General features: G+C 44.5%; 1 protein-coding gene and 1 long non-coding RNA gene across 7 annotated transcripts in view; both read left to right on the top strand.

Moving 5' to 3' along the window:
• Positions 1–20,758, top strand: part of SESN2 (sestrin 2) — a 60,020-nt gene that overhangs the window by 21,359 nt on the left and 17,903 nt on the right. The gene's annotated exons all lie outside the window — the stretch shown is intronic.
• On the top strand, positions 729–12,557 carry LOC310684899. Its single transcript, XR_014514945.1, has 3 exons — positions 729–2,432; positions 5,911–7,772; positions 11,882–12,557. It is a non-coding gene; the product is annotated as an uncharacterized lncRNA (long non-coding RNA).

The raw sequence follows: 20,758 nt of genomic DNA, 5'->3' as shown, positions 1-20,758 counted from the left end.
ATCAGTCACTTAGTTAAAAAAACAAACACTCAGACCAGGCTCTGAAATGCCTGTTGAAATGTTTACCAAAAGGTTCACTATGATTTAATAAGTAAGAATTAAACTGACTTGACACAAATGCCTCTGAGAAAGGAATTTCATGACACTGGTGTCACCACTGGGAAGGCCCTGTTTTCATTCCAGCTTGGAGAGATGCCTCTTCTAGTTTTGTCTGTAGTGAAGTAAATACAGAAATAGGTTTCCCACCAAGCCTTTTGAATTGGTTGTGTGCCTGTGCTGTCTATGTTATGCATGTAATATTTAATAGATGGATTCATGATTTTTAATATGTTTGTTAAGTTGTGTCATGCCTCAAGATCAGCTGGGATGAGCTGTGGAATATCTTCCCAGATACATAAAAATGCAAGGCTGTTATCATACTGAATTTCACATGGCCACCAGTAGGTGGCCACACCAATTCCAGCATGATTTAAGAGTGGAAGACAGATGAATTAGAAAGCAATGTGAGTGGCAGGTGGCCCAGGCAAGTTGCTTAATGGAGGTTTTCTGAAGTGCCTTCCCTCTCCTTTACAAGGGGGTGGGGCAGCTGCTGTGAGTTGGGGCTTGCGGAGCAATGAGGGGAGGGGCTTGGTGTGAGCTGTGAGGGGAGGAGAGATTTGAGTGAGCTGTGAAGGGATAGGAAAGGGGATGGATGAAGGGAGGAGGGGCTGGCCAGTTACGGGGGGGGGGGGAGGAGGTGGCAAAGGGGTTGGCGAGCAGAATGAGTGGGGTTGACAGCCCCTAGTAAATCATATAAATAGAGTAGATGCTATGGAAGGTATAGTGGACCCAGACTTGCTAAGGTTTTAAATGTGGAACCACACTGTGAATTGGGAGCATCTGCAATTATTTATGCACCGCTTTAGTGATGGTCCTCTTTAATTTCCCTGTGTGCCTGTGCATGTATTGAACTGCACAAGGAAAGGGATTGTTGATGGTAGTTTAATATAGTACCATCAGGGTGCATGCCACTTTTACATCTTGAAAAGAGGCCAGGTCACTGCCCCAAGGAGTTAGCAATCTAAAATCTGACACAGATTGAACATTAGAGGAAGCAGAGGCAGGGATAAACGGGGAAACGATGTGTGTTATATCTGTTGCACATGGGAAAGGTCTGTAGCTTAGTGAGAGAATATCTGATTTGCATTCAGAAGATTCCAGGTTCAATCCCCAACATCTCCAAGAAGTGCTGGGAGAGATTCCTGCCTGAAACTCTGGAGGGTTGCTGCCAGTTGGTGTAGGCAGTACTGAGCAAGATGGACTCAATATTCTGACTCAGCATAAGGGAGCTTGCTACTGTCCCAGCTTAGGTGTACTAGTGACAGACTGAGTTATAGTAGGGTATGGAAACTAGGACTTTAGGGAGGTGTTTGAAAGAAGAGTAGTGGCAGTGCAGAGTTGTTCTATTCTATGCAGAAGGTGGCGGGTGGCGCTGTGGTCTAAACCACTGAGCCGAGGGCTTGCTGATCAGAAGGTTGGCAGTTCGAATCCCCACTATGGGTGAGCTCCCGTTGCTCGGTCCCTGCTCCTGCCAACCTAGCAGTTTGAAAGCACTTAAAAGTGCAAGCAGATAAATAGGTACCACTCTGGCGGGAAGGTAAACGGCGTTTCCATGTGCTGCTCTGGTTTCGCCGGAAGCGACTTAGTCATGCTGACCACATGACCCGGAAAAAACTGTCTGCGGACAAACGCCTGCTCCCTCGGCCAGTAAAGCGAGATGAGCACACAACCCCAGAGTCGTCCACAACTGGACCTAACAGTCAGTGGTCCCTTTATGCAGAAGGGGCAGCATGGTAGCAAGGGTGGAGTCTTGAGGAAACCAAAGACCTTCACACAATGGAGGGCAGTGGATTTGGAGGAATACAGATGAGATGCCTTTTGTTAATTACAGGAGTCTTTTTATTCCTTTTGGTATGGCTGCATCATTTTCCTGTCTGTTTAAGTGGGCTTTTATTTTTCAGGTTTGAGAATTAGCAATAGTGGGCACTTACTGAACTATATCCCACTTTTTAGCATTATTTTTAAACTGATGTGCCAATGTGGAGAGCTGAACTTAAGATTGGAAAACTTTAGAAACTGAGAGAAACCAAAACGGACAGATGTAATTCATTGTAACTAAGGAAGACAGTTGGCAAAAAACATATTTGAGGAGAAAACAGTTCTCTTGGAAAAGAGAGAAGGGGAGAAATCCAAGCCTCCAGATACCTTCCCCGACATAAAGGCAAACTGTTATTCAGCTTCTTGAATCAGGAATTGCAGTCCAGATGTGGTGGACTCACAGTTCCCATCAGCCCCAGTCGGAGAGGGTCGAGGTCAGGGTGATGGGAATTGTAGTCTTAAGCGCCTCAGCTTCCACACCTTTGGTTTCGAACTCTTTGCATCAACAGAATTGGGTGAGGTACTTCACATTCTTAATTTAAAATTTGTACTCTGATTGTAGTGGCAGTATTCCTCCTGCAAGGCGTTTGAGGAGGGGAATCTTAAAATGCTACCGACTTGTGGTTAAGGTCTCTCATTCACCATGGCCTGTAAGCAGAAAACAAATTTTGGGCCTAGGTTTGGACAACACTTTGGTTTAGCTGCCACACTAACCTTTCATTGTTTTATTCCTTTTTGTATATAGCTTTGAGGGTTATTTAACAATAAAGCAGTTTATAAATTTTTGAAATAAAATAAATATACTAGAAAAACACCAGGGAGCAGCAGAACAACTGCCATCTTCTCCTTGGAAATTAGCGTGTTCATGATAAACAAGGGTTTGGCTTAGCATTTCACCCAAACATGGACATCAATCGACTTGCCCTCTATGAATTTGCCTAATCCTCTTTTAAAACCATTCAGGTTGGCGGTCATTGCTACATCCATAGTTTAACTACTGTATGCCCTTGGGTTCCTACTCTTTTCTTGTAGCTGAGTTCCACTATGTTTGGTGGTGGTTACACCCAGGTACCCATGCACAGAACTGCATTGGTAGTCAGAAAGATTATCTGCTTGAGGCTGTTCAATCTCAGCCAGTGATTTTGCAATCCAAGAGCTGCTGCTTCTAAGGATCGTGTTGCCTGTTACAGATTTATTGCAGCCTTGCAAACGAGTTCACAAAAGTTAATCGCTCATAAATGTTTATTAGCCTGTTTTTGGCCTGCAAATACCTGTGTTAGTCATTTATGAAATATCATTGACCTTAAAAAGAGGAGGGGGCGGGCAGAGGCGGAATCCTTTCCACTTGCAAAAGCTGATTGGTTTGGTTGCCTAAAAGTTATTCTGAGGCTTCAGGGCAGTTAATTCAGTTTTCACGACTTTTCCCTAACTGTTTGGTTCAACATTATATTTGAGCTTTGACGTGACGTAAAAGCCACTTCTGGAACTGTAGTGAAATATAGTTCAAATGTAGTGCTGACTTCCGTGTTGTTTGCTTCCGGAAAAAAATCTGTCTGCAAATAATATGGAAATGAATGCTATGTTCCACCGCATTCCTCCATAGTTCTGGAAGTGGCTTTTGCCTCGTGTGAAAGCTCAGATACAACGTAGAACTGAACAGTTGGGGAAATGTGAAAATGGAATACATGAGGTAATTGGGGAAGTACTTGCAGACCTGATTTCAGGCGCATTCAAATGTGGAGGTTATTGCATTACTTTTCCTTACAATATTACCACTTCTATCCCAGATTCTAATGTACCTTTTACAATCTGTTGCATTATGGAACTGTGGCTTTTTGAACAATATACTGTATTTTTCTGTGTATAAGACAAGGTTTCCCCCCTAAAAAATAATGTCAAAAGTTAGGGGGCGTCTTATATACGGATACATCTCCCCCCATTATCTTAAATCTGAGTCCCCCCAAATAGGGGGTGTCTTATACATGGGGCAGTCTTCTAGTAGGAAAAATACGGTACTTCTATGCTGTGCTAAATTTTAAATGGTGGGAAAGAGTTGTATGGTTTTCTGGGTTAGTGGGGCTACAAACAGATTTTTTTCTGGAAGCAAATAGCACTGAAATGAGTGCTACGTTTCCACTGGATACCACAAGTGGCTTGTGTGAAATCTCACGTAACACATGGAAATTATCTGATAAAGAATCATAGAATTGTAGAGTTGGAAGGGACACCAAGGGTAATCTGGTGCCATCCCCTGCAATGCAGGAATCTCAACTAGAGCACCCATGACAGATGGTCATCCAACCTCGGCTTAAAAACCTCCATTGAAGGAGAGTCCACCACCTCCCAGGGGAGTCTGTTCCCCTGTCTTAACAGCTCTTACTGTCAGAAAGGTCGTCTTGATGTTTAGTCAGAATCTACTTTCTTGTAACTTGAATCCATTGGTATGGGTCCTACCCTCCAGAGCAGGAGGAAACAAGCTTGCTCCATCATCCACGTGACAGCCCTTCAGATATTTGAAGATGGCTATCATATCTCCTCTCAGTCTCCTCTTAGCCAGGTTAAACATATCCAACTCCCTCAACCGTTCCTCATAAGGCTTGGTTTCCAGAAGAACGTTGGGAGAACAAAATAAAAACCTGTCTGAATGCAGCCTTTGAATTATACGTAGGGATGGAGGAGAAATCTGATGGTTCAAATTTAAAGGTGAGCATACCTGATTCACACTTTCTGAAACAACAATGGAAGAAGACAACCATCCTTTGACATTTGCACCTCTCTGAATTTTGCAATGCAGTGTTCAGTAGCCAATTTATGTATCTAAAAATGTGTATGCTACAATAAATTGTGTGTGTGTATGTTAGTGCAAAGAATATACAAAAATGCATTGTATTTGCAGAAATTGCTATGCAAATGTGTATATTAGAAGTACACACTAAGATGCTGGTGAATTTTCATGGGGACCCTCTTGAAAAATAATAATCACATACTGATTTGGAAATGTGGAGAACAGAGTTTAATCATGGAAAATGGGTAACTGAGAGAAATCTAAATTGACATATTTGCTCACCCCTACTTATACATTACAAGGTAAACACATTTTCACTGCTTGTATACTAATGTGCTGCAGAGAAGAGAAGAGAAGAGAGGACTTAAAATATGCACTTGAAAAAGTTCTTTAAGGCCCAGCACATTTCAGGTCGGGAGACCTCTGAGCTGGTTTCTGCAAAGGAGGGATAAGGCAGTTTTGTGCTCTATTAATGTAAAGAGAGAATTATCACAAAGTCTGCAAGAAGAAGAGGAGTTTGGATTTGATATCCCGCCTTTCACTCCCCTTCAGGAGTCTCAAAGCGGCTAACATTCTCCTTTCCCTTCCTCCCCCACAACAAACACGCTGTGAGGTGAGTGGGGCTGAGAGACTTCAAAGAAGTGTGACTGGCCCAAGGTCACCCAGCAGCTGCATGTGGAGGAGCAGAGATGCGAACCCGGTTCACCAGATTACGAGACTACCGCTCTTAACCACTACACCACAAGATTGCATTAAACCCAGCACTTTCAGAAACTGATTCAGTGGCCCCCCAAAGAACAGTCCCCTAATTCAAAACGGACAGGCTTCAATGAACTGCTTCAAATGCACCTTCGAGATTTCCTATTTTGCTTCATTCCTGTATTGGTATCATCCCTTTGTATGCCGCAAAAAGCCACAATTGGCCCTAGTCTCTGTATCCTAACAGGTGAAGTTACACTAAGGGGATGTTCTACGTCTTCGAAGTACAAATCCAGAACCTACATAAAAACTATCAAGGTCAAAGTAGCTCTTTTGGTCCATAGCAGCAATACCTTTATTAAGCCAACCAAAATGCCTATTTTCTGAGGGAGCATTCCTTCCAGTCTGTAAAAAAAGCTACCCAGTTTGGCTTCTTTTGAATTCCTTTTTAACCTAGCATACCAGTTACGATTACGATGCAGCTTAAATGTATATGTCTTGGCCCTTAGATCTAACACTGATATGGAGTTGGAGGCTGCAGGGGCACCAGATGGTGAAGTTCAGGGCTCAGAACTGACTGCAGAAAATAGGGAGACGATTGTGCCTGAGGCTGTTGGACAGGAGCAGCCAGAGGAACTTCCCAGACCGCAGGGCCTATAGCAGTGATGGTGAACCTTTTAGAGACCGAGGGCCCAAACTGCAAACCCACTTATTTATCGCAAAGTGCCAACATGGCAATTTAACCTGTATTTCTCATTTTTTCTGTGTGTTTCACGTTTCTTCTTTATAACTGCTGTTGTAATAAATAATCCTTAATAAAGGTATTGCATTATATTCTTCATTAAATTATCTTTTCCATTGATATAAAATTTTATGGTATAACTCAGTGCTTTTTTTTTCTTAAAAAAATGTTTAGGTGTACTCTCATTTTGACTCAAGAAAATCGCCACCAGGGGAAAATAAATACAGTTCAAATCGGGGGAAATAAATACAGTGAATTTCTTCTTCCGTTAAATTCACAAAATGTTTAGGAGTATGCGTCCCGCTGCGTCCCCACAGAAAAAAAAGCACTGGTATTACTCCAAAACAAAGTGGTGTTATGAGCCATCAAACCTCGGAAATACGTTTTTTTCCAGAAGGTTCCACGATTTTGGCCACTATTGTACACTGGAGGGCTGTACTAAGAGCCACCCTCTCCCAATTTTTAATATGAGATAATAATGATTGTGTGTGCACATACAAATATAAATAAATAAATAAACCCAGCTAGATGGGCGGGGTATAAATAATTTATTATTATTATTATTACTACTGCTACTATTATTATTTGCTGTTTCTTCAGCTGCCATTTGATCACAGCCTCCACGGAATGAATTACTCTGTTGGCTGTTGCAGGAAAGCCCAGCGAACACATAAACCCAGCAGCCCCTTCTTAGGTTGCCATCTTTATATGCTAAATGACCTGGGAGTTAAGCCCTGCTGAACTCAAGGTGTCTTACTCCTGAGTAGGAAAAACAGACTGGTGGGAGGCCCTGGCGCATCAAAAGTCAATGCCTGCTCAGCCCCTCAATGCTCGCCAGGCCCTGATGCCACAGGGTTTGGACGGTACGCACAAACCCTCCTCTCCTCCTCCTCCTCCACCCCCAGCATGGAAGCTATGGCCCTGCTGGGGCGATGGCGCATGTGCCCACAGAGAGAGCTCTGAGTGCCCTCTCTGGCACACGTGCCATAGGTTCGCCACCGCTGGTCTATAGGGCCAGAGCCTGGACACTCAAACACAAGATGCCCCCCACTGCACATTAATAGTCTGGCAGTGCAGAAATGCCTCAGGAGGGAAGCTGTGGAGGAGGTAGTCTGGAGACACTGAGGCTTACAAGGCCTCAATCTGCTCCCAACCTTTGTCAGAGCAAGTTGGTCACTTAGAGTCACCCACTGTCTGGCAACCTTTGCTTTACCTCCAGCCTTGCTGCTTTCTCCTTGGGATCTGGCATTGGCCCGTCATATGTCAGTATTTAGGGACGCGGGTGGCGCTGTGGGTAAAACCTCAGTGCCTAGGACTTGCCGATCGTATGGTCGGCAGTTCGAATCCCCGCGGCGGGGTGAGCTCCCGTCCTTCGGTCCCAGCGCCTGCCCACCTAGCAGTTCGAAAGCACCCCTAAGTGCAAGTAGATAAATAGGTACCGCTTTCTAGCAGGAATGTAAACGGCGTTTCCGTGTGCTGCACTGGTGCTGGCTCGCCAGAGCAGCTTCATCACGCTGACCACGTGACCCGGAAGTGTCTTCGGACAGCGCTGGCTCCCGGCCTCTTAAGTGAGATGAGCGCACAACCCTAGAGTCAGTCACGACTGGCCCGTACGGGCAGGGATACCTTGTAAAGGTAAAGGTACCCCTGCCCGTACGGGCCAGTCTTGCCAGACTCTAGGGTTGTGCGCTCATCTCACTCTATAGGCCGGGTGCCAGCGCTGTCCGGAGACACTTCCGGGTCACGTGGCCAGCGTGACAAGCTGCATCTGGCGAGCCAGCGCAGCACACGGAACGCCGTTTACCTTCCCGCTGGTAAGCGGTCCCTATTTATCTACTTGCACCCGGGGGTGCTTTCGAACTGCTAGGTGGGCAGGCGCTGGGACCGAGCGACAGGAGCGCACCCCGCCGCGGGGATTCGAACCGCGACCTTTCGATCGGCAAGTCCTAGGCGCTGAGGCTTTTACCCACAGCGCCACCCGCGTCCCAATACCTTTACCTTTTACCTTTACGTCAGTACAGTGGTACATCGGGTTAAGAACTTAATTTTTTCTGGAGGTCCGTTCTTAACTTGAAACTGTTCTGAACCTGAGGTACCACTTTAGCTAATGGGGCTTTGTGCTGCTGCTGCGCGATTTCTGTTTTCATCCTAAAGAAAAGTTCTTAACCCGAGGTACTATTTCTGGGTTAGCGGAGTCTGTAACCTGAAGCGTCTGTAACCCGAGGTACCACTGTATACTAACTGCCTGTTTTCTCTTAATTCCTGTTTGACAACTCCCAAGAAACCTTCATCTGGTCTGATGGGGCGTTCTGGAGAGCTCAGATGTGTACATGCCATTCTGTAACACGTTGATTAGCTTAATAAGGGTATTGCCCAAATGTGGATTTTGGAATAGAGCCTCTCTCTTCTGGAAAGTAAACTCACGACGCTGTTGTCATGTATACAGTCGTCTGAGGATTGAGCTCTGGGGGTGGGAAGTTGTGCTAGTTTCAGGCAGAACAGAGGGCTGATCGACCTGATGTCTGTGACATCACAAAGTAGCTTTTTGCTGGAACAGTTTTTCAGTTTGGAAAGAACAGATTGGGCTAAAATGTCAGGGGTCATATGAGTATGTGCACATAAGAATAATAGTTTAGAAGCCATGGGTAGGGAACCTATCCACCGCCCCCCAATGTTAGACTCCCATTAGGATTTTAAACCTTATGGGTTTAAGATTCTGGTTACTGAAATCAACATTGAGCATTTCCCACCTTGGACATGATAGCGGGGATCTGTGGTTAAAAGAGAGACTGAAGGGTCACAGTGTGTAAGCTGGCACACCAGGGAGGAATGTGAAGGCCCAACACAGGTTTTCTTCTTACCAAGCCATTGTTTACCAAGCCAAGAATGTTATGTCTGTAATGGCCCACAGATTACTCGCTTGCCAGGTTATATATCCTGTTTTTCTAGCCAAATGCAAAACTGGAAGCACCTAGCTGTGTCACCCTATGTAATTCCCTTATCTGTCAACAAGGAGGGATTCATAGGCCAAGGCTAACTTGAACCCGTGACCAGAGTGCTTCTGAGCCCATTGTAAGTACTGGTGAAATTACTGACCAGCACCTGTTGCAATTTTTGTGCTATCTTCATGGGCAGTACCACATAAAGGCATAGGCGACAGCAGCCAAGTCCCTTATATGCCAGCAGAGGGTGCAGCTCTGAGCAAGAATGCCCCACTTCATGATGAATAGGCATAGAACAAATAGAACCTGGAACAAAACGTTGCAGTGTGAAGTGCCTCTGTTCACGGTGCCAGCCAACCAGCATTGCCTTCTTTCAAGACCTTCAATTTCTGGTTTTCTTTTTTCCCTTTCTCCAGAAGGCAGTCAGCATTCTTTAGCCATTGAACATCCTCAGCCCCTATTGAGCTTTTTGGGGAAGGATGCTCGCTTAGTTACTTAGGGTATTTTTTGTGCTTCTGTAAACCTTGGCAAGTCTCCTGAGCCTTCTGAAAGCTTCCTTTAGTGAGTGAGTGGTGCCGTTTTGGCTGCATAAGAGAAAGCAGCCGGCCTTGAACTTTGGAAACGGAACAACGGAGCTGAAATAATGTATTCAACTGCACTGATTTCAATTCTTACATTTCAGTCAATAAAATAACTGGGCTACATATATTTAAAGAAGTAGAAAGCTCTTCTGGAAAAAATACTCATCAAAGAGCAACTTACATGGTCCTTTGGGATGGTCTCATGCAAAAGTACGTGGAAAAGGCTGGGAAAGACTCTTGTCTGGAAACCTGAAGATCCACTGCCAGTCCCCATAGACAAGCCGTTGCCAACTTGGTGCCCTTCAGAATGTTTTGGCTACAACTTCCCATCAGCCACAGCTGGTGTAGACGATGTTGAGCTAGACTGACGCATGGCAAGGAGAGCTCTCTGGATTTGATTGAGCTACAGCTTTCATAATCCCTGATTCTTGATCCCTGCCGGCTAGGGTTGATGAACCCAGGCCCTCTGAACCAGCCCTTCTCCGTGGGCCCCACTGAATCTACCTCCTCACTGAAGCTGGTCTAGGGCTCTCTTGTCAGCAGTCTTTCTTCCCTGGGAGCTCTGGGAATTATAGCTCTGTGGCGGGAATAAAGGTCTCCTCTAACAACTCTCAGCACCTTCAACAAACTGCCCTTAGGCCAAGATGGTGCCTAAGACTGCTGTTCCAGCTTACCTTGGGACCAGTAAGAGGCCTGCCATGGATCTATATTAGTTGCTGCTGTTCTGATGGGTAATTTTGCTGTTGTTTATGTGGCTAAGGTTTAATTTATTTAGTGCTTGGTATCAGATTTTAAGATAAAGCCACCTTGTGGATTGTCAGGCGAGGCGGGTGTTAATAGAAAGGTGGCAAAAGAATAAAATAAAACTGGGGATGTTGGGTCAACCTAAAGAGCCATCTCAGCTGATTGGCTTTGGTTCTATAGGCTCCAACAGACTGAGCAGCCTCTTTGGCCTCCTGAGTTTATGACGCTATAATAACCTTGTTTTGTTGCACGGCTTGTAATTTGCTTAACCTTTCCTGACTTGCTTATCAAGTATGCTCTTGCCAATTCCTGACTAAGCGTTGCGTCTCATCTCCTGCGGAGTCACCCTACCTAGTCAGCACGCTGGCTCTCGTTGGGTGACTTGGGTATCCGATACCGTCTCTTTCAGAGCGATAATGGAGCCACTTCCCAGGCTGAAATTCGCCAAGTTTAGGTGTCTGGTCGTCTGATGGCACCGTTGCCTGCGGGACCAGACAAATTGAGACAATCACCCTCTACTTCAGTCGAGATATTGTAGCCAGAGGAGGATGTTGCTATGGTTAATTAGTTTTAATAAGCCTTAGTTATTATGGAGGACATGTTTTAATAAACCTAACCACCATTCCAAGATGCTTTATCATGCACTTTCTATGTTGGCATGTGCTGGGTATCTCAGCTGGGTTTTGGTGTGCCTGAGATTGAACAGCCTTGGACCAGTTGATGGTCAGGGCATTTGTGGGAAAGCATGGAAGTTTTGTCTACTTTTGTAGTAGTATCTCATGTGTACTTTGGTGATGGGGATCAGTTACAATCTTCGATTTGCTTTAAATTTTAGACGGGAGAGTCAGTTTTGCCTTTTCTCCAGCTTCACCTGAAATGTTTCTTTCTGACTCTGAGATGCTTCCATCTATAAGAGACCTGTAATATCAGGTACCTGGGTTTCCCCCCCCCCCTTGCCTTAAAGTTTATTAGAATACCACATAAAAGTTCACAACAGTTTGTATTAAAATTACAATCCCTATACAAACACGAAGTTAACAGAGGAAAAAGTGTATGAACTGGATCGTTAAACTTGCTGCCAAATTATCAAATAAGAATCTTGGAGAATAGGAAGGGTCCTGCTGGATCCAAGGCCAGCATCCTGTTCCCACAGTGTCCAACAAGGTGCCTGTGAGGAACCGCAAGCAGGACCTGACTGCAAGAACCCTTTCCCCCTCCTGTGTTCCCAGCAGCTGGTATTCAGATGCATTACAGTGGTACCTCGGGTTACATATGCTTCAGGTTACAGACGCTTCAGGTTACAGACTCCGCTAACCCAGAAATAGTACCTCGGGTTAAGAACTTTGCTTCAGGATGAGAACAGAAACCGTGCTCCGGCGGTGCAGCAGCAGCGGGAGGCCCCATTTGCTAAAGTGGTGCTTCAGGTTAAGAACAGTTTCAGGTTAAGAACGGACCTTCGGAACGTATTAAGTACTTAACCTGAGGTACCACTGTACTGCCTCTGATCATGGAGACAGAGCAATAGCCATCATAGCCAGTAGCCACGAACTTGTACTCCTATGAATTTGTCTAATCCCCTTTTAAAACCATCCAAGTTGGTCACCATTATTACCTCTTGTGGGACTGAGTTCCATAATTTGTCTATGCACTGCCTGAAGAAGTGCTTTATTTCAGCTGTCCTGAACCTTCCAACATCCAGCTTCATCTTGAATATACTGTTCTGTGTGTTTTCTGTGGGGTTGAGTGGGGAGTGAAGCATCTAGCAAAGGGCAAAGAGCAGGCTTTTCCGTTCCCTGTAGCTACAGTGGAGGAATTGGAGCACTGTAGCAGAACACATGTTCTGTGCGCAAAAGTTCCCTGGTTCGATCCCCAGCATTTCCAGGCAGGCTTGATAAAAGACCGTTGTCTGAAAACTTAAGAGAGTTGGTACCAACTGGTGTAGACCACAGATAGACAGCCTGTGGCCTGCTATGTTTCTCCCAATGAACACATCTTTGCAAGCAATGTTGTTTAATATTTATTATTAATTAATTTATTAATCAAACTTATATACCACCCTTCACCCATAGATCTCAGGGTGGTTTGCAACCTAAAAATACAACATAAAGGACACAAAATGCAAAATAAAAATAAGAACAAAAACAAACCAGTAATCTCCCACGACATATTTAAAAGGTGATTGGATGTTAATGGGTCAAAGGCTTGATTGTCAAGGATCATTCTCACCTGACGCCTAAAGGTATATAGTGAAAGCGCCCTGGGAGGAGAGTATTCACGAAAGGGGAGCCACTGCGGAAAAGGCCTGTGCTCATGTTGCCACCCTCCACACTTCTCATGGAGGAGGCACACGGAGAAGGACCTCAGAGAATCATCTCAGGGTCGAGGTAGGTTCATGTGGAGGCAAGTGGTTCTTGAGGTATTGCGGTCCTGAGCTGTTTACATTTACATTTTCAGGCAGATTTTTCAATAATATGCACATTTTTATTGTTGGAGAACTGCGTTGCGAAATTTGGAGAAGTGTGGCTAGCTGCGTTTTGGTTTGCTGATCATTTTGGGGAAGTCAAGATGAGGCAGCTTCTCGGTAAAATGTCAACTGAACATACTCTCGCCCCCATCATTCTATGAAACAAGGAAATTAGGAAGTGGAGGCATGGGGATGGGCAAAAAAAAGGAGTTGGTGGAGTTTTTAAATGGTTAACCAAAAATCATTTAATCAAGAAGTAAGGGGAAGCCTTAAACTACTCCTTTAAAGACAAGAGATAAAAACAGTCTTTGCATTGAGGGGGGGAGATGGTTGGCAGAAGAGACAAGGAAGTGGAGGCAGTAAGAACTGACTTGTTAAAAGTGTACAAAGTGATTTACAGATTCTTTTCTTATTATCACGACCCTGCTAGGTAGATCATTACTGTAATCATTTTCTGAACTGGGAGGCCCTCTTTGAGGTTGATTCTTCTCCTTTCACCTGCATTCATTCTAGATCATGGGCGTAGCCAGGATTTTTGTTGGAGGGGCGGGCCTTTTGTTGGGGGGATAGGACCTCAGTTAATTACCGTATTTTTTGCTCTATAAGAGTCACTTTTTCCCTACTAAAAAGTAAGGGGAAATGTGTGTGTGTGTTATGGAGCAAATGCAGGCTGTGCAGCTATCCCAGAAGCCAGGACAGCAAGAGGGATCGCTGCGCAGCGATCCCTCTTGTTGTTCTGGCTTCTGAGATTCAGATTTTTTTTTTTCTTGTTTTCCTCCTCCAAAAACTTGATGCGTCTTATGGTCTGGTGCGTCTTACAGGGCGAAAAATACGGTATATATTTTTATTGATTTGGGGGGAGGGCAGATGCCCCCAGCCCCCCTGGCTATGCCCATGTTCTAGAGTTTTATAAAGCCAATGTTGCCAGGTTTGAGTGAACAGACTGTGTAGGATGTGTGCATGGGTTTTCTGTCTTAACAGAGAAGGTGGGGACATTTGGTTCAACTGCTGTGCCAGTGGGAGGCTGGAGGATGAGATTAATCAGACATCAAGAGGAGGTGGGTGGCAGAGGCAAAAATCCATAATCTGAGTATTCTCCTTTTGGGAGAACAATCCGTTTTGGCTGACTTGCCTGTTTCCCAAAGGAGTCCTCTGTTTCAGCTCCCCACCCTCTTGGTGGAAACAAGTTGCATCATAGGGAATTGGTCTGTGACGTGATGCATCTGTGGGCAGACACAAGACTATTTAGGGATGCAATGTGTTAGAACAGGAAGCACAGAAGCCGCTGAGGATGGGAAGTGATCGGGCTTAAGTTCTGTCGTGAAAGCAGGCAAAAAGAAGCTACCCCACCCCATTTTCTTTCCTTTTTTTAAAAAAAAGAGAATCACCAAAATCAAGGTAGGTCAGTCTGACTTTTTGGTTGTAAGGAAATGAGAGTAAATAAATGTTGCTTGGCTGCTTGACATCAGAGATCCATGTTGAAAGGGGAGAGACCTTTTTTGTTTGGGTTGACAATCCACTTGCTTTGAGCTGGTCCACTGACTTACTGGGAACACTTGAGAGTAAATAGATTATATATAAGTTATCAACAGGAAATTCCCATCTGGAAGAATGGAGAGGCAGCAAAAGTTCAGCTCTTCAGTCTTTTCAGATCTGAGACTCTCCTATTAATCCTTACATGGGATACTCTTATAACTTCTGGTTTTATGAATCTGCCAAACTTGGCACCACTGGTCTTCAAGTGACTGAGAGCATGTGGATTAGTCCTTTGAAGTAGGTACCTGGTAGCAATTTTCGAGCTTTTCAAATGCGAAAAATACAGTCTGTTGGCTTGCTGCGGGGATGGGGGTGGATGAGGCATGGTTGGGCTTGCTTTCACAGGTTTGTTTTTTTCCATGCAAAGGGATTCAGTACAAACAGCTCCTCACTGATTGATTTATGTTTCAAGGCATCTGTTCTATTGTTGAGAGAAAGTTAAATTTATCCAACTCAAGCTTTGAAGTGAGTGCTTACATTATAAACTTCACAATCCAGTTCAGTTCTTTAATGCATTCATTTCTTTTGTTTTGCATGGCTAAGACCTGTTTCCCTGTTTTTGCAATGGCCAAGGTTTGCTAGCAAATCATGCCATAGACTGACCTGCCAATCTTGGTTGGGGAATTGCAGTGTTTTTCTCTTCAGTGATGGGGAACCTGTAGCCCTCCAGATGTTGAACCACAACTCCCATAATTCCTGGCCATTGATCATGCTGGCTGAGACTGATGGGAGTTTTGGTTCAAGACCATCCCAAAGCCACAGGCTCCCCATGCCGGCTCTGGCTAATATCCATGCTAGAAAACAATGGCTAATAGTAGTCACCTGTGTGCCAAAGCAATGAAACTTTGCCATACTGGAGGAACATGCTGTTTAAAAGACACAGATTAATTTAGCACAACTTGGCAAGATTTAATTTTTTCCATTGACAAAATGGTGGTGCACATATACAGGTGCCAGACCAATATGCCTGTTTCTGAAACTGTCAGGAACCAGTGGATGAACCAGCCATTCTCAGACCAACCATATGCTAACCTGTAACAAAGCAAAACATTTCCATGGTTTATTACCTAATCCAACTTGCCTCTTTGCACTCTCCAACATATACCCTCCTGCTTGCTAGATTTTTTGCTATTATGTGCAGACAGCTGTAGTGATCCTATGTTATTTAAGTTCTCTGTTGTTTTGCCATGTGTTCACTTTTTTGAGATCTATATTAAAATAGCGCATATCCCTTCGCAAAATAAAAGTATTGAATTAGGATGGATGGAGAAAAGAGACCTGAAATCACACTTAAAACAATGGAAAGGAGGGCATTTTATTATTTGTGTTTTATTAGCTGTAGCTTTACACAAGTGTTTCAGAGTTACTTACAAGTAATAGTAAAATAAGCAACATATAAAAAACAAAATCATTAAAATGAAGCACAACATGAGGTAATCATATCATAAAAAATAAATTATCCCACTAACATAGGTCAAACCACCACACACAGCCCCCCACAGTGTGGACGGGATGCCCCAACTGCTGCAAGGAAAAACAATAACCCACCAATACCTGAGAAGAAGAGGAATGGCTTTGCCTGGCACTGACAATATGTCAGTTTTGGGAGCCAAGTCTTCCTTCCTGGTGAGGGCATTCCATATATGCGGGGGCAGGCACTGTTGGGATGGCATGTTCCCTAGTCGCCACCCGCCAGACAGTTTTAAAAATGGAAGAAGGGCCACCTTTTAATCACAAGTGATTGCCTTTGAAGAGGGATGAGGAACCTATAGCCCTTCAGATGTTGCATGGAAACCTAGCCAGATGGGCGGGATATAAATAATATAATAATTATTATTCTCTCCTCCTTGACAATTGCATACCCCCAAACATTTCGGGAGGGCAATTTGGAACACACACAGCACCCCAATACTGCTGCCACTCGCTCACCGGCATGTCTTCACTTTGCGGAACCAAAAGAGCCCGCCAAAACCTGGGTGCTGCGTGGACCCAAATATGTGTCTTTGGCTTCCACACTCCTTTGGTCCCCATTGGCTGAAATCCCGGAAGTGCAGCACCGGCTTCCATAAGTACACCGGCTGTTCCATTTTTTGGTCCCGCACTCTGGTGTGAGCGACCAAGAACATATGTATTTGGGTCCCACGCTGTGGCACATTCAGAGCATGGGAGTCAAAACCCAGGATTTGGATCAGGGTGGCTTCTGTCAATCCAAGGTGTCCTGCTCAAAACGGGACATTTGCGCTGTCTGCAATTGACCATGCTGGCTAGAGATGTGGAACTGACCATGCTGGCTTGGTTCATTGTTCCTCTGTCAGTGAATTAATTATTTAAAAATATATATATATAAAATATTGATGGTTTAGATGATCAGGGAAAGAAATAAGGTGAGTGGGACATAAATATTGCCTGTATTACTAATGACCACCTGAGATGATTTATATTGCACTTTTGAAGCTTTATTTTATGGAAGCTCAAAGGATTACAAAATCTTGTGTTTCTTCCATGCTGTGATTGGCTGGCTCAAGTATCTGGCGACAAAAAAGGAGTCCAGTTTAGTTGCTGTTTGGCAATCTGAAGCGCCTCCAGCTGAGGCCTGACCTTCCTATTCTCCCTCCCCTTTCTCAGCTTTCTAACCCTCCCTTTATCAAAGCTCTTTGTGTGTGTGTGTCTTTCTGTGTGTGTTTCTGTCTCAGAGGCTGGAAAAAAAAGTGTCGAGTCAGCAGCTTTGGAGAGCTTTATATTTGAGCTGAGTTAGACTTGCTTAGTTAGGGTGTGTGCATGGTGGCGGGGGGGGGGTGAGAAGGAAGAGTGGCAAAGGTTAGTTCACCAGTGTCTTGTGTGTGCCTCTGGATATAGGCTTCTGGCTCTTTCCATTTTTAAAAAAAAAGTGTCATTCCAGGGAGTCAGCATTTTTGGAGACTGTGAAATAAGGAAGCTTTTCTTTAACCCTTTATTTAGTCAGCTGCGCAAGTGTAAATACTGGTTTGTGGGCTTCTTTTTTCTACTTGTTTGTATGTGTTGCTCGCTCGCTCGCTCGTTTTTTCAATGTTTAATGAAAGTCTAAAAAGGGGGGGTAGTGGAATAAATAGCCCCGCTCACCCTCCAACCCACAGGCGACTTGTGTTCTCACGCTAGAACGGCCGTGACTTGATGGAGGAAACATCTAGGGCAGTTTTGCTCACTGTTTGCTAACAAAATCACATTTTGCCTGTGATGATAATGCACTAAAAACAGCAGAAACCCATCCCTACATTCTGGGGAGTAGGGATGTAAGAAGGCAATCTACTTCTGTTCTACCTTGGATGTATTGCCTGCTGCGCTGTTTCTGTTCTGCTGCAAATTGGCTTCCAACAAGAACTGCATTATTCATCATCTTTTCCGCTATGATGAATTAATTACATAATCAGTTACATTAATCCACACACAATGCAAATCGCTGGGGGTGGCGACGACAATTTATCAAACACGTTTCATTGGTGGACTGAAGAATGACAACACTGACCACAGATAATATTCGTTGGATTGTTTAGCTTTCCAGACATGGGGTGAATAAGGGAACACCAGCAATTTCTGCTCCCGTTTCCATTTTTGTTGAAGTTCTCTGGTATCCCTACTGATGTGCATACCTACATTTTCAAAGAGTAGCGTTCTGTTGCGTTTGAGTATCTTATTTTTTTTTATGTGCACTTTTAAAATAGAAAGGGATATGAAAAGGCCCAAATGGAAACACTGAAGGTTTTGACCAAAATAGTATTTTAATTAGGGCTCATCCAGACTTATGTTTGTCCTGAGCAAGATAGTTGCAGTTGGGAAAATTCACTTTTTGAGAAGAGTGTGTGTGTATTCTTACAGTCCTAAGGATTCTAGCGCTGCAAGTTTGGTGGCAGAGAATCTGCCTTGCATGCAGAATGTCCCAAATTCAATCCCTGCTGAAAGAGACTGGTGCCTGAAATCCTGGGGAGCTGCTGCCCGTCAGTGTAGACAGCACTGAGGTAGACAGACCCAGTGGTCTGGCTTGGCATAAGGTAGCTTCTTGTGTTGCTAAATCTGAGTTGCTTTTTTATTACTGAAACTCGTGTTGAGATTCCTGCATTGCAGGGCGTTGGACTAGATGACCCTTAGTCCCTTCCAACTCTACAGTTCTATAACTCTACAAATGCAATACAGTACTTATGTAAAGAAAATAGAATACTAGCGCAAGAACAAACAACAAGGTAAAATACCAAACGTAAAGGACATAAAGTGGTGATAACTTAGCAACCTTCACTAGGGATCTTGCTACCTTTGAGTTTGTGACCCACACCATAATATAGTGGAGGTTGTTTCTCCTTTTAAATTCATACCATCAGCTCTTCAGAAGGCTCCTTTATGCCATTCTTTGATCAGTTTTATCCATTTGCAAATCTGGCCTGCAGTGATGTTTGAAAGTACTTAACCCCCCAAAATGCAGGCTAATTCCTTATTACTTTCCTTCCTTGTGACAACACTGAATTTATTTATTTTTTTAATTTCTGCAGTAAATAAGTAAAAGCATCATTTAAAAAATACAATGAACTTCTGTGAGGTGATAGGAAAGAATGGACACCTGAAGATAGTGTTAAATCACTACATTCTGCTTAAAGGGGCATCTTTTGCAGGCTTCCCCAACCTGGTGCCCACTAGATGTTGTTTTCCTACAACTTCTATTATCCCTAATCACAGGCCGTTCTGACTGGGGCTGATGGGAGATGGGGACCCACGACATCTGCAGGTCACCAGGAGAAGGCTGTTTTAAATCTCATGACTGGCTTTTGAAGACATGTTGGCCAATGTGTTGCTGCTTGTCCTTTCCCCCCTCCCTTTCTCTCTGCCTCCACACTCCCACCTTTGGTAACTTACGGGTTTTTTATAAAAAAACAACACCTGAGTTTCTGCTGCCTCTAATTGTATCTCTTAATTTTGTGGTGAACAGCTTGTTTGGTGCTGACAGCCACATCAAACGTAGATGATAAGCCCTCGGGGTTACTAACTTTGCATGTTATTGTTGGATGTAATTAACTTTTTTGAAAGCTCCAGCACAGTCAAGAAATGGGAAGATGTGGTTGCTGGTTGCCTATAGAGCAGTGTTCATCCTGAAATTGCCATTTTAATAGGAGAGCCCTGGGTGGATACAGGGCCTGTGCTGCAGGGTTGTTTGAAAGACCACTGAGATAATCAAGCTGAAGCGTTTTGACCTCTGGGTGTGGTGCTGAAAAGTCCTGTATTATAATAATAATAATAATAATAATAATAATAATAATAATAATAATAATAATAATTTATTATTTGTACCCCGCCCATTTGGCTGGGTTTCCCCAGCCACTCTGGGCGGCTTCCACAGAAACAAAAAATACACTAAAATATCACACATTAAAACTTCCCTGAACAGGGCTGCCTTAAGATGTCTTCTGAATGTCAGATAGTTGTTTATTGCTTTGACATCTGATGGGGGGGCGTTCCACAGGGCGGGCGCCACTACCGAGAAGGCCCTCTGTCTGGTTCCCTGTAGCTTTGCTCCTCGCAGTGAGGGAACCGCCAGAAGGCCCTTGGCGCTGGACCTCAGCGTCCGGGCAGAACGATGGGGGTGGAGACGCTCCTTCAGGTATACTGGGCCGAAGCCATTTAGGGATTTAAAAGTCAGCACCAGCACTTTGAATTGTGCTCGGAAACGTACTGGGAGCCAATGTAGGTCTTTCAAGACCGGTGTTATGTGGTCTCGGCGGCCTCCCCCAGTCACCAGTCTAGCTGCCGCATTCTGGATTAGTTGTAGTTTCTGGGTCACCTTCAAAGGTAGCCCCACGTAGAGTGTATTGCAGTAGTCCAAGCGGGAGATAACTAGATAACTGTATAACTTCTGGGGGCCCATATGCACTGTGCATTTAAAGCAGTATCAAAACCCCTATACCCCTCACAGCGGTATGGTTTCCAGAGTGGGAATACGAGTTTCCTAGAATCCACACGCTGTTGGAGGACACTCCCTTGTTCTTCTCCAGATTCCAGTGCTGCAGTCGCCAGGTTAGAAAGATGCACTCACCGGCGGCGAGCTGGCAGTTGCGTCTGTCGACCTTAGCCTTGGTCAGTGCATAGAGATAACTCCACTGGTAGCCAATCTCTCTTGCAAAATTTAGGGCACAATGCTACTTTCCTCTGTGTTGTAGCGCATAAGCACTGCTTGCTCAGCTTTCCCTCTTCAGTACTGAGCCCAGTGGGGAGTGTAGGCCTGGCTCTCTGATATACACAGACCTCCCAGTCCTGTCTAGGAGTGCCAGAAAACTCTCCGCTCAGGTGGGGGGGGGGAGAGAGAGTGCTTGGAGGCCCTGCAGCACTAAG

Source organism: Podarcis tiliguerta (assembly GCF_965153285.1).
Source record: "Podarcis tiliguerta genome assembly, chromosome: 8".
In the NCBI taxonomy this organism is placed as follows: Eukaryota; Metazoa; Chordata; class Lepidosauria; order Squamata; family Lacertidae; genus Podarcis; species Podarcis tiliguerta.
Note: the sequence above shows the minus strand (reverse complement) of the source record. Positions and strands in the feature narration are given on the sequence as shown.